Raw genomic sequence first — 11,985 nt, forward strand, 5'->3', positions numbered from 1 at the left:
CCGTGCGCGCCAGCCTTTGCAGGGCGATGCCAAGGGGCTGGCCGTGTCCTGGCTCCCCTTTTGCCACATCAGCACAGGGGAGGGTCAGAAATGGGAGAAGGGTTGTTTTGGGGTGAGGACCTAAGGGTTTGGATGATGCTTGTTTTCAAGGGGTAGGGAGAAATGAGCATGCTAATAATGAAATAACCCTGATAGAGAAGGCTGTCCCGGAGGTGCCAGCTTCAGGGTAGAGAGAAATACCTCTGAACGGGGCTCCAAAGAGGCTGTAGGGATTCCTCCATCAGGGGCTAGTTTTGACAGGGGAGCCTTCAGAAATGGCCGTGGTGAGGGGTAGCCGTCCCTCCACAGCATTGCACCTGCCTCATCTCTTGTCCTCCACACTAAATGCTGTACGTGCCCTGTTATGCAGTTATAAGATAAATGCCACAGAGAAAGGATTGTCATGCTCTTAAGTTTGCCATGGAGAAGATGAGCCTCTGGCAACAGAGGGGATTTGACCCGGTGAATATCCCCTGGGTAGTGGGGAAGGACACAGAATCAGTGATCTGCAACAACCTGTAGGATGACCTCAGACCCAGTCTTTGCTATTTGCTGAAAAATGAAAAGGTGTTTTCCTCCCATCCCTCGCTTATTCCGATCACCTCTGAGTATTCTGTAACTTTTCAATACCATTTTTAGAAATGGGATGAGCAGTGCCGGATACTGAATCATTGCAAATAAGGACAAGCCATGAAGTTATGCAATACATTCTCCAGTCTCACATCCTGTGATCCAAATCAAACATTCTTTTCTTAGTAGATGGCTTTTTACACAATTTCTCCCTTCCTCTCCCCCTACATACTCCTTCTGATTATGACAAAGCATGAGAGACCTAGGCTCTTGCATCAACCTTTGTTCTGTAGACCAATGTTTTCTGTTTAACTTTCTTAGTTACCCAGCATCAGCTGGAGCCACAGTCCCTAGCAACTCTGGAAAGGCTACCCAGAGCCTGCAAGCCCAGCAGGAGGAAGGAGTGAAAGAGAAAGGGGTGAAAAAACTAGTCCATCCTAAGCCTCTAGTTGGAAACTCCTGATTTTTAATAGAAACTGAAGAAGTGATTCAGGGTGGAATGGGATACACTTGCCATAAATATGCAAGTTTGGAAGGAAGAGGTTATAAATTTTGGTTTCTGGATTTAATTCTACTACCATAAGAGGCATGGAAGGATACATGTAGTGGGAATGACACAGTTATCTATCCATGGGATGAATTTTGCTCTTCCAGTATATCTGAATAATCTTACTTTCCTTTTCTATGGCATCTTTCCCCAAACCTAACACTTTGTAAACATTGCTTCTGCTCTCAGATACGTGGATGAAAATATTACCATTTCAGTCCAATGTTAAAGGAATAAGCTCTGAATGAGCAAACCTTTATATGCCTCATAGAGACACTAGGTGTACAAAATCCTGAGCCTGTTTTTATTGATCTAAGTCTACGTCAGTCAGTTGGAATTGTAGAGCAACGTCAGCCCATAACATGTCACATGTGAAAAGGAATCAGGTCCTAAAAGTCAGATCAAAGTCTGAAGACCAAGTCAGCAGTGAAGTTTTGTCTAACTGCTGCCTGTCTTGCATAGCTGTGGTGCTTACGTAGGAGGCATTAACCAAATGGGAGAGAGATGCTTGACTTGAAACATATTGGCCAGAATATCTGGGCTGGAGGGATGCCGTTGGCTGGTCCAAACCTAAATGTCATGTTCACAGTACTTGGAGACTCTTGTTTGAAATAAACTGTGTTGGTAATGACAAATATAATTTCATTAAATTTTCTTATTCAATTGAATGAGAAAAATTTTCTGAATATAAACCAGTTACTGAATCAATGGTACGAAAGAAGTAGCCAGCAGAATGGCATATGACAAAACTGTCACGAGCTCCCCATGACCTTGCTGAAGATACTGATACATGTCAGAATGAAGGTTGCCTTCTTTCCCCCAAGTGAGCTGGGGAGGATTCGTTTCAGGACTGTTTACTGACTGACTTTTCATCTCTGGACTTCATTGTGCTGATCTACCTTGTCTGGAAACTCTCACCAAGAGAGACAATCCCATTAGAAGTTTCTTTATCTTTTGAACAGACTCTGCAATTATCCACTTCTTTGATGACCATCTCCATTACTATAGTGCTGAGTTCCCTCTCTGGAATGGCTCTTCCTGAGGGAAATGCAGCTGGGGGGGTGGGGGTGGTGGTTAATAAGGAGCCTTATTTTCACTTTTCTATTCTTCAGTGTCCCAGGAGAGTCTATGGAGAAGGCCTTCCATTTTCATGCTATGGAAAGCATCCACCAAGCTCTCCCCTTTTCTGTATCCAAGGTTTATCTGCAGGTAAACAGCAACAATAGATGTAGAAATTGGAGTTTCCTGTGTCAGGGACTAAGAAAAAAATACTAAGTGAAAAGTGCATTATAAATCTAACCTCATGCAAAGAAAAGTATCATTTCTGTAACTCTGACTTTCAATATATTTTATCTTTTAGCATCTGCTTTTGCATATATGGACTCCATGTGGACAGGAGCCAACCCTCCCCTCCAAGCCAATAGCAGCCTTTCTTCCATTGATGTCAATGAGCTTAGATCAGAGCACAAGTCTTGTGAGTGATCAAAGACAGTTCTACATAAAAAAGACTTCCTTTTCCAGGTCAGTCTGCTCCTTGTCCCTTTTACAGAAAATATATTATCAGCATACAAACACAAGCCAGAACAAAAAGGATAATCATATTTGAAGTGGTAAAATAAAGAGCTTCATTTTATTTTTTGCTGATTTACAGAGTGCAGGGCTGAGCCTGTTGGGAACATTAAACAACTATTAAGTGTTGAGAACTGTCATATTGAGAAGACAGTCTCATTCCAGCAAAATTATTCCAAGTAGCTAGCTCAAAATATGCTTGCAAGTACCTCCCCACCAGTTGTCAAGGCTGGATCCCCATGCCAACTTGGATAGGTTTTTCTATTTTTTGTAATCATTTTTTGTAATCATTTACACTAGAACTTTAGTAAGTTAGTAAGGAAGGCTAAGAAAAATGGTAAATCATGGGAGAGTAAACAGACAAATCTTTTCTCCATACATCAGAAAGGGCAATTCAAAGACATGGAGACGAGCATCTGTTCTTTAAGAAGAGGTGTGATTTTGACTTTTGGTATGCGAGTCCATTTTTTATTAAATGAGCTGCTGTCAAGAGGTAACTTGACAAGAAATGTACCCATTTGCATGAACTGCATGTGTGGGGCTTACATGCGTGTGCAATAAGGATACAACAAAGTATGTAAGGATAAATACCTATGTGCCATATCTGTAGTCAGGATCAAGCCTTAGGCTTCATTCTTCACTCAAACAATAAAAAAAAAAAAAAGGTGTTATTGAATAACTCAGTGCAAGATTTACAACTGACTACAGTGCAATAAAAAAAAAACACTCCAGAAAGTAATTTATGTACAGAAGCCAGTTAAATGAGCTAGAGAGAAGCAGGTCCAACATTTCTGCAGGCTGCCTTCTTGTTATATTGTACAGATATTGTAAAGAAAAAAAGCTGTTAACTGACATGGTGTGAGGTTTGCCTTCATATGTTTACTCACCTGGGACCTAAGAATTGTCTTAGTGGTCTGCAGGACAAATCTCTGCATATGGGAGAGTGTTCTGCTAGGAGGCAAAGCAGTCCTTGGCTCAAGAATCAGTGATCTTTGTCTCTGGTTCTGGATCCCAGTAATGTATTAGATTTTTCAAAGTGAGTGTGTTACATACCCAGGTTTTAGCTGTGGCTATGACCATAGTACGTTCCCAGCCTAGCTACTCCTGGTAGTTTAGAAATCTCCATCTTCATGTCGGATGCATTGCTGATGGGTGTCAGATAGCATGAGCAAAAGAAAATTGACCTTCTAAATCACAACATTGCGCTCCAAATCAGACTGTCAAGGCTGTGGTCTGTTGGCTACCCCAGTCAGACCTTCCATTTCTCTGTTACCACTAGCTCTCATTATTCATAGATGGTACCATTCGTAGAAGCTAAAATGTGGTTGTGATGTGTATATCCATATCAATGTTATCCCTCACTAATTGAAATCAATCTTACGTGGTGGAATCCTCTTCTGAATGGCCCCCTCTTTTAGCTTCATGAAATTACCTGAGGAAAAGCACTCCCTCACTGGTCAGATGTAAGTAGCATGTCTTTTATATTTCCCTGCATTTTTACTTACACTAGTATAGCTAAGAGAAGAAAAAGGGTGGGCTTATTTCTTTGAAATAGGCCAGGTGAGTAGAGCACACCCATGGGTGTAAGATCAGGAAGAGAAGTGCTATGTTGGCACATTCCAGGGAAACTCTTATATGCAAGAGAAACTATGGAATATTTATGACCAGTTATTCCTAACCTTTTGGGATTGAACACACTCAAGCCAGTTGCCAGGAATGTCTCTTTCCTTTCAGGGAGCTATAACGTCCATTTTTCACTTTAGTAATAAGTTGCCTTGGGAGGTTATTTTCCAGACAAACACATAACCTGAACCAGAACCCTCTTAGGCAGGTTTTGCTACCTCAGTTGCACCCATCAGCATGATGCTGGTGGAGGCAAATGTGAGACGGAAACAAGACAACTGGATGTGCTTCTAGGAGTTGTTCTCCAAAACCTCATTGCAATCTTGCATTGCCAGCTTTCTGTGTAGCACTGAAAAATGAGCAGGTTCCCAAAGCAGAGCTAGAAAGAAACACCACCCCCATCACTCACAAAGAACTTCTTGCTGTATGCAAGAAACTCCCATTAGCTAAATTTGGATCCCATTCTTCACTCAGAAACATCTTTGTTTTATTTACTTAAAAATGTATGTTGAAATAGTTTTGCACAGTTGCATTCACAGGTGTTAAGGGCATAAACCATCTTATGACCATTTCTGACTCTTCAACACGGGTCATCAGCTCACCTCGAATTGATTCCTGTTGAACAAGAGCAGGACTTGAGAAGGACTAGACAGAAAAGACATCCAGCTCTATTAAATTGAAAGGTAAATGGTTGCAGTAGTTGCCTATCCTTAATCTAACTGAAATTATGCACCTTCAGCTTTCCATTGGATTTCCTTATATACTTTTCTACCAGAGTGAAAACTCACCTATTAGACAGTGTCTGTTCCACATGAAAGCACTTACACTGTAATCAAGTTATTCCTTATCTTTTACTTTGATAGACTAAGTCTAAATAGGCTTACCCTGTGGAGTCACTCCATTTTACAGCCTTTTTTTTCTTTTTTCTTTCATACTCTTGTGGTTCTTCTCTGAACTACCTCCAATTTGCCAACATCCTTCTTGAGCTGCTGACATCAGGACTGACATTATTCCAATAGCTTTTACCAATGCCAAATGCAGCAGTAATACAACCTCTTTACTCCCCTTTGATGCTATCCTCCGCACACAGAAAAAGATTGCATTGGCCCTTCTGACAATATGATTTCAGAGGACTCTGGGGCTCAGCTGGTTGTCTGCCAGGACTCCCAGTTCATTTTTCAGTCTCAGCTTCACAAAGAAGAACTTTTCTTATCTGAGTAAGGCCTGAGATACTTGTTCTTAAATAGATCCTTTCTGTTGGGTTACATGCAAAACACCTGTTATTTCTTTTGCACCTGCTTCTCAGCAATGCTGAAAAGGCATTACCCGCTTCTGCCACTTCCGAATTTTGGTTCATTGAAAAATATTGTTAGTAAAGGCACTGCTTTCTTTCGTGTTGCCGATAGCATTATTAATAAGCACAAGGCTGATAAGCAGTCCCGGCAGAATGCGCTCTCTGATAGCCCAACATCACATAAGGCTGTTAGATCCAATGCTAGCCAGCTTTAAAACAAGTTGGTTGGCCAGGTGTGTTCAGCATATTAGTTCTGATTTCTGTCAGAATCTCTTGTAATACTGTATGGCAAATGCATCCAAAGTCAAAGTATACAATATTACCACAATTGCTTTTATCCACCAAATTTGTAGTCTTATGAAAATAGCACATTAATTTAATAAGATCTTTCTTCCATTAATCTGTGTTGATTGCCATTAATTAAATTGCACTGTTTTAATACTTTGTTAATTGACTACTTTCCTATCAGCAACTCCATCACTCTGCCTGGAACAGATGTCAAACTGACAGGCCTATAGTTTGCTGGTTGCCCTATTTTGTCTGCAGAAGTATTGGCAAAATACTAACTTTCTTCCAGTCCTTCCTCAGAAGGACGTTGGTTTCAGCCAGTGTGCACGTCTTTCTTAATTGTGGCTTTTTGAAGATCTAATGAAGTTTTTCTGAGATGCTGTAAATTATTATTCACATTTTTGTTGGTTTAAATTTTCTCCTCTAGGCTGACTGATACATCTCTTCATTTTTTCAGCTTTGTGGAACAGGATCTTTTAAGGCAATGAATATAAATTTTACTGGTTAGGACTTTATCCTGCTGACATGTAAAACATGTAAAATGCATTTTAAAAGCACATAAAACATAAAACCAAGTCATTATCACTTCTACCTATACAAACTCTAAATTTTGTGATTAATATTTCCTTGTCAGGATGAGGTCTAATGCAGAAGTTTCCCATGCAAGATACAGCTCTTTCTGAGTCAGGAAGTTGTTTTGTGTATTTGTTCTTGAAAATCCAAGAATGCTTTAGTACTTGCATCATGAGACATCCCTTTGCTCTCCCTTCAGAATTATCTTGCCAAGACTGAAAGTGCCATATATAGTGAAAGGCTTTTAAAAGGCTAATGGGGAAGGTCACCCTACACCCAGAGGTAGGGCTGGTTAGATGAGCCAGTTCTGGGTTGTTTGGAAGAAAGCCTTATTTCATGATACACTGTCAGTGTTACCATGCTGCTGGCACTGAAGACTGAAGTCCGTGAGAGCACTAAAACTGGAGAGTTTTCCTTGAGTGTCGGCCTGGGTTTCATCAGAACATATTAGCCAGGGAGAGTTACTGTCATGATTCTGGCTCAGTGCTGTGCTGCTACTGCCCAGGTGTGTCCTAGCTTTCGAATGATACACGTCAGATCTGCTATAATCTGGAGAAGGAAAAAAAAAATTAATCAGCTCATTTCATTGTCCTTCTGCATCTGTGCCCTGGCTGCAGGTAGCAGAGGTCTCTTTCAGGTCCCATGGAGCATGAAGAGTAGCAGCTCTGCAGGCACCAGCCTGTGCCTTTTTGTTTGCAAAGTGCTTCCTGTTTGGATTTCCATGAGCATTTTTTTACACTCCATTTGCTTAAGTGATGACATCAACCAGACAAAGAGGTATATGATCTTACTTAGAATGATCTTTTCTCATCTTCAAGCATAGGAGTTTTGTAGGTACACTAAAAACATAACAACAGTCACACAAAGTCAGACCAGTGGTCCATCTAGCGCAGGATCTCCTCTGACACGGGGCAACGGCAAATATCCGTGGGAGAGGACAAGAACAGTGCAAGCATATAATGACACACTCTCATAGCAGTCTCTCGGGCCCCTCTCCCAGTGATTTGCAGCCCATTTGTTCGCTGAACCAGCAGCAGTGCCTTTCTATTTGATATCCATCAGCGAATTTTTCTTCAGCAATTTCTTCTGATTTGCTTCTGAGCCATCATGTGCTCTTAGCAACCGCAGCATCCTGTGGCCAGGCATTCCATAACTTAATTGTATATACAAAAAAGTAACTCTTTGTTTGAACTTGTGTCATTCAAGCCTCCTAATTTCATTTGATACCCCCTCGTTACTGTGTTAGAGGAGACAGCAAACAGTAATTCTGTACTTACTTTCTCCCTGCCATTCATGATTTTATAGACCCTGTATTATATCCCATCTCTTTTCCCAGCTGAAGAATCTCAGTCTATTTAATAATTCCTTTTATAAAAAGATCTCATTTCACTGTTCGTTTTCTGCTTCTGCTATACCCTTTGGGATGGGAAACCAGAATCCCACTCAATATTCAGGATACAGCAGCGGTATGGATTTATAGTGACACACTGTTGGCTTCTGGTTTGTTCTGTATTTCTTTCTAATAGTTGCTGATACTGACTTGCTTTTCTGACCACTGCTAATTGCTATGCTGAATGTGACAGCCTGTGACTATGGCTGCTGTATTCATGACTCCAAGGTTTCTGTGTCCCCTCAGTGATTAAGACCAGAGCAGAGCCCGTTGCTGGGTCATGCAGTTAAGGTTATTTTTCCCCCTTGTGAACTGCTTTGCATTTATCAACATTGGATTTCCTCTGCCATTTTATTACCCAGTCATTCTGTAGCATAAGGCCCCTCTGCAGCTCCTCAGAGTCAGCTTTCATTTTTATTACCCCACATGAGCAAACATTGCAGACACATTACTTGCTCCCATTTCCTGATCGTTTTGAATATAGCCTACAGGACAATACACATACTAGGTGCTCGGTATTGGGAGCAGCTCGCACCACAGAGTAATGCCAGAGCCAACCTCCAAGGCAACATATGGATGCAGTCTGTGAAAAGGGGTCAATCTGGAAAGAGGGAGCTCAGCCTTCCTGCAAGCTTTTGGGAACTTCAGAGATAGCTTTGGCTCCTTTTCTTCTTCTTGAAAATGAAGTATGTAACTGAGGCACCTAAGTTGAAATCAGAGACACCTCGGGCTCCATCGGTAGCCAGCAATGGCCCTCCTTAAGGACCATTTAAATCCTAGGTGAGCTAGAAGGATGGTTTCTGTCTCTTTCCATCAACCATAGGAGAAAATTCTCCATTCTTAAGCACCCGACTGAAGTATCTCCAATGAGATGGGATAAATCCAGACTTCGGTTTGTAGGCTTTTTCTGGTGAATTGTAGACTGTGCGATTTTACAAGCACAGGGAGAGCAGAGTTACATGGTATCACCTAGTCTGGAACACTGGCTATTTGAAGCATGTTATAGCTGATCTATAATTCACATGCTTATTTTGACAGGCTGGCTCTTGTTAGTTTTCAATGGGTGTGGGAGGAAATAGCAGTGCATAAAACTTGCACATTACTAATACCATTGCCATATAAAACAAATATTTGAATAGGAAGTTTCAGAAATGATTCAGTGCTCTAGCTACAGAATATCCTACAGGAATTTTTTATGGTAACAGAATTAATGAAAAGCAAATCCTATTTCTCCACCATGGGCATAGGGTGGTCCCAGTGCAGCAGAGCCAATGTGATACTCTATCTCAGGGATAGAAAAAGCAGCCTCTACAGATTGCTGGCCCCCTGGGTGACTGAAGCTTGCTTTGAAAGGACTTCTTGAGCTGAGAGGTTGCTATATGCTTTTTAAGTGACTGCACCAGATCGTGTGTGGGTGCAGCAGACAGAGGCTAAAAGCCCTAAGCTGCAGTACAGAAGCAATTGAAAAGCCACTCTGCTGTTGCTGCTCTACCAACTGCAAAGGAAAACTCTCTTCCCACCCCTACAGACTATTCTAACCACATCCTTTGAAGGTACTGGAGTTATTTCACTCACTTAGCCCACAGTTTTCTCAACATTAAGTCATAACTTGAAAGCTACAGGGTGAGGAGATAATTGTTATGTCAGTAACAACATTTCATTCAGACACTGTCGTAAGTGGAGGATTTCTAGGTGCTGAAAATGTGATATGACCACCAAACAAAGAAGCCAAAATATCACTTTAAAAATAACCACCTTCGCACCATGGCTTTTTAGTTCACTGGGAACAATTTGCAGGAAGTTTGGTGTCAGATCTCTTTCTTATCTGAAGTATGGCTGTTCCGCTGTACTTAGGATCAGCCTGCAAACAGTTTGGAGCAGATTTTGTGTCTTCTTGTGTCTTGTGCCTACTTTATCACAAAATATCTTTGAGCTTTCTCAGTTTGTGTTTCAGATCTCTATTGAAAAATGGGGAAAAAGCAGTTCATTAACTCCTGGAGAACTGCGGTCATTTCAGATGCAACAGTAAAAGAGGACACATGAATCTGTGAAGCTGAGAAAAATTTGATGCATCCCTGGCACCACTTTGGCAACCCCTACTTTGCACAGTGACACAACATTGTTTACAAACTTCAACAGCTTGGCCAAGAAAAAATTCTGTTTTTTTCAATTTTCAATAACTTTTAAAATTTTGATGAGTGTATAATAGGTTTTTGACACTGGAAAATCCACCTCAGACTGGAGAATCCCCTTTATAATTTTGAAATAGGAAAAGCCTGTGTCTCATATCTGTGCTTTGTTCCTAGAATAATTTTTAGATTGAAATGTAGTATACTACTATTTTTTACTTGCATCTATTTTAATGATCACATATATGTGATACTGCAACAGGTGGGGTTATTTATACACATGGAAAAAGATGTTAGATCTGTAAGTTGTTCAAGATCTTAAAATAACTTGTGTACTACAGGAATCCTTTCTGTTAACCTTAGAAAAGGGTGGAGGTGTGGGGGGGAAATGAACATAAAGTCATTTTATTTCTGTCTCACAAGGCATGAATGAATAACTGTTGTCATCTAATCTTTCGATGTGGGTCCCCGCTTTGCTACTTACAGGCATTTCACATTACTTATTTTCCTGGTTTCCTCAGCTAAGATGGACAAAGGAATACTGAACAGAGACACTTTATGTTTTCAAAGTGCAATGGACTTGAGAAATGTATATTTTTTCCAGGTTTTAGGTATGTGGAAATTAATGGAAATGAACCTAAAACTAAAGTAAAGAGCTGTCCTTTAAACTCAAAAGCTTGTAACATCCTGCAGCAGTGATGCAACAGTTTGCAAGACTGAATAGCCAAGTGTAATTCTGATCCCTTTCCTTTGCCAGGCTGTGACACTGGCAGATTTCCAGAATAAGCCAATTTCAGAACTGTGGAGCCTCCAAATATGATCTTCTGTCAGTCACAGAGATTTCAGCTCCAGGAAAGGAAAGATTGATCTGGCAGATTATAATCACTACTGTACGAGACAGTGAAAGAAGTGATCTTTCCTATAGCGGGATGCCAGCTGCTCTGGGACTAGTCATCACCTTGAACTGTGCTGGGAAGCAGCGGTGACTTAGCTCAAGTATCACTATGTCTCATCCTGGTCTTGTGATGCAAACCACTGTTTTTTCAATAGGTGCTACAGCGGCAACTCCCAACCTGTGCTGAAACAATCAAAATACTTCAGAGTTTCCAGAGCCATCCCCATTCTGGGCTTTCACTTCTCTAAAAAAAGAGAAATAAACAGTGAAACTGATGTTCATAACTGATTTTTGGGCTCTTACTGCATGCAGGACAGACCAGGCATCCTCAGACCAGTTCTTTGGGAATGCTCTGCCCTCCCCATCCCATCACGGGGTAACAGCTACGCACCTCTGTGGCTTAGTCTGGGAAATGTGTCGCAATAGTCAAGGCTTCGGCTGGCAAAGCTGTGGTCGGGAGGAAGGTTTATAACAAAGAGGTACAATAGCACCTCGCAGCTCCTGTGGGGTTTCCGTCTGGCACAGGACCCAGGGCCAGCACTCAGAGAGAGGGGAGTTTGGGCAAAGGCTGGTCATAAATTACCAAGGGAAGTTCCTCAGTGCAAGACGTGGGACTGAGCACCAGGATGGCTGCGTGCAATCAAATAACCCTGATAAATGGACTGGCTGTAATAATAAACAGACAGACCTGAATGTATTTGCTCCAAAACAGCTAAAAGACTGTGTTATTTAAGTAGGGTGATCTTCATAACCTTTTCCTAACCTGACTAATCAACACCCCAAATTCTTTTTCCTTGCTAGTCCTAGAAAATCATATAAAGGAATATACTGTGTGACAAATCTGGATCTCTTGGGTGGTCCTGATAATGGGATACTTGGTTAGACACGAGCTTTGTTTTTGGTGAATTTTATGGCTCCTGCCAACACCTTAAGAAGATTACCATTTCTGGTAAGGGCTCAAAACATTAAGGGAAAACTAAAAAGAGAGCAAGTTCTTTCAAGAGAATAAAGCTGATGCTGTGGGCAATTGGAATAAGCTACATCAGCTTTCAGAGATTAACCAGGAAA

This window comes from Haliaeetus leucocephalus, unplaced genomic scaffold (genome assembly GCF_000737465.1).
Source record: "Haliaeetus leucocephalus isolate CR32 unplaced genomic scaffold, Haliaeetus_leucocephalus-4.0 Scaffold217, whole genome shotgun sequence".
Lineage (NCBI taxonomy): Eukaryota > Metazoa > Chordata > Aves > Accipitriformes > Accipitridae > Haliaeetus > Haliaeetus leucocephalus.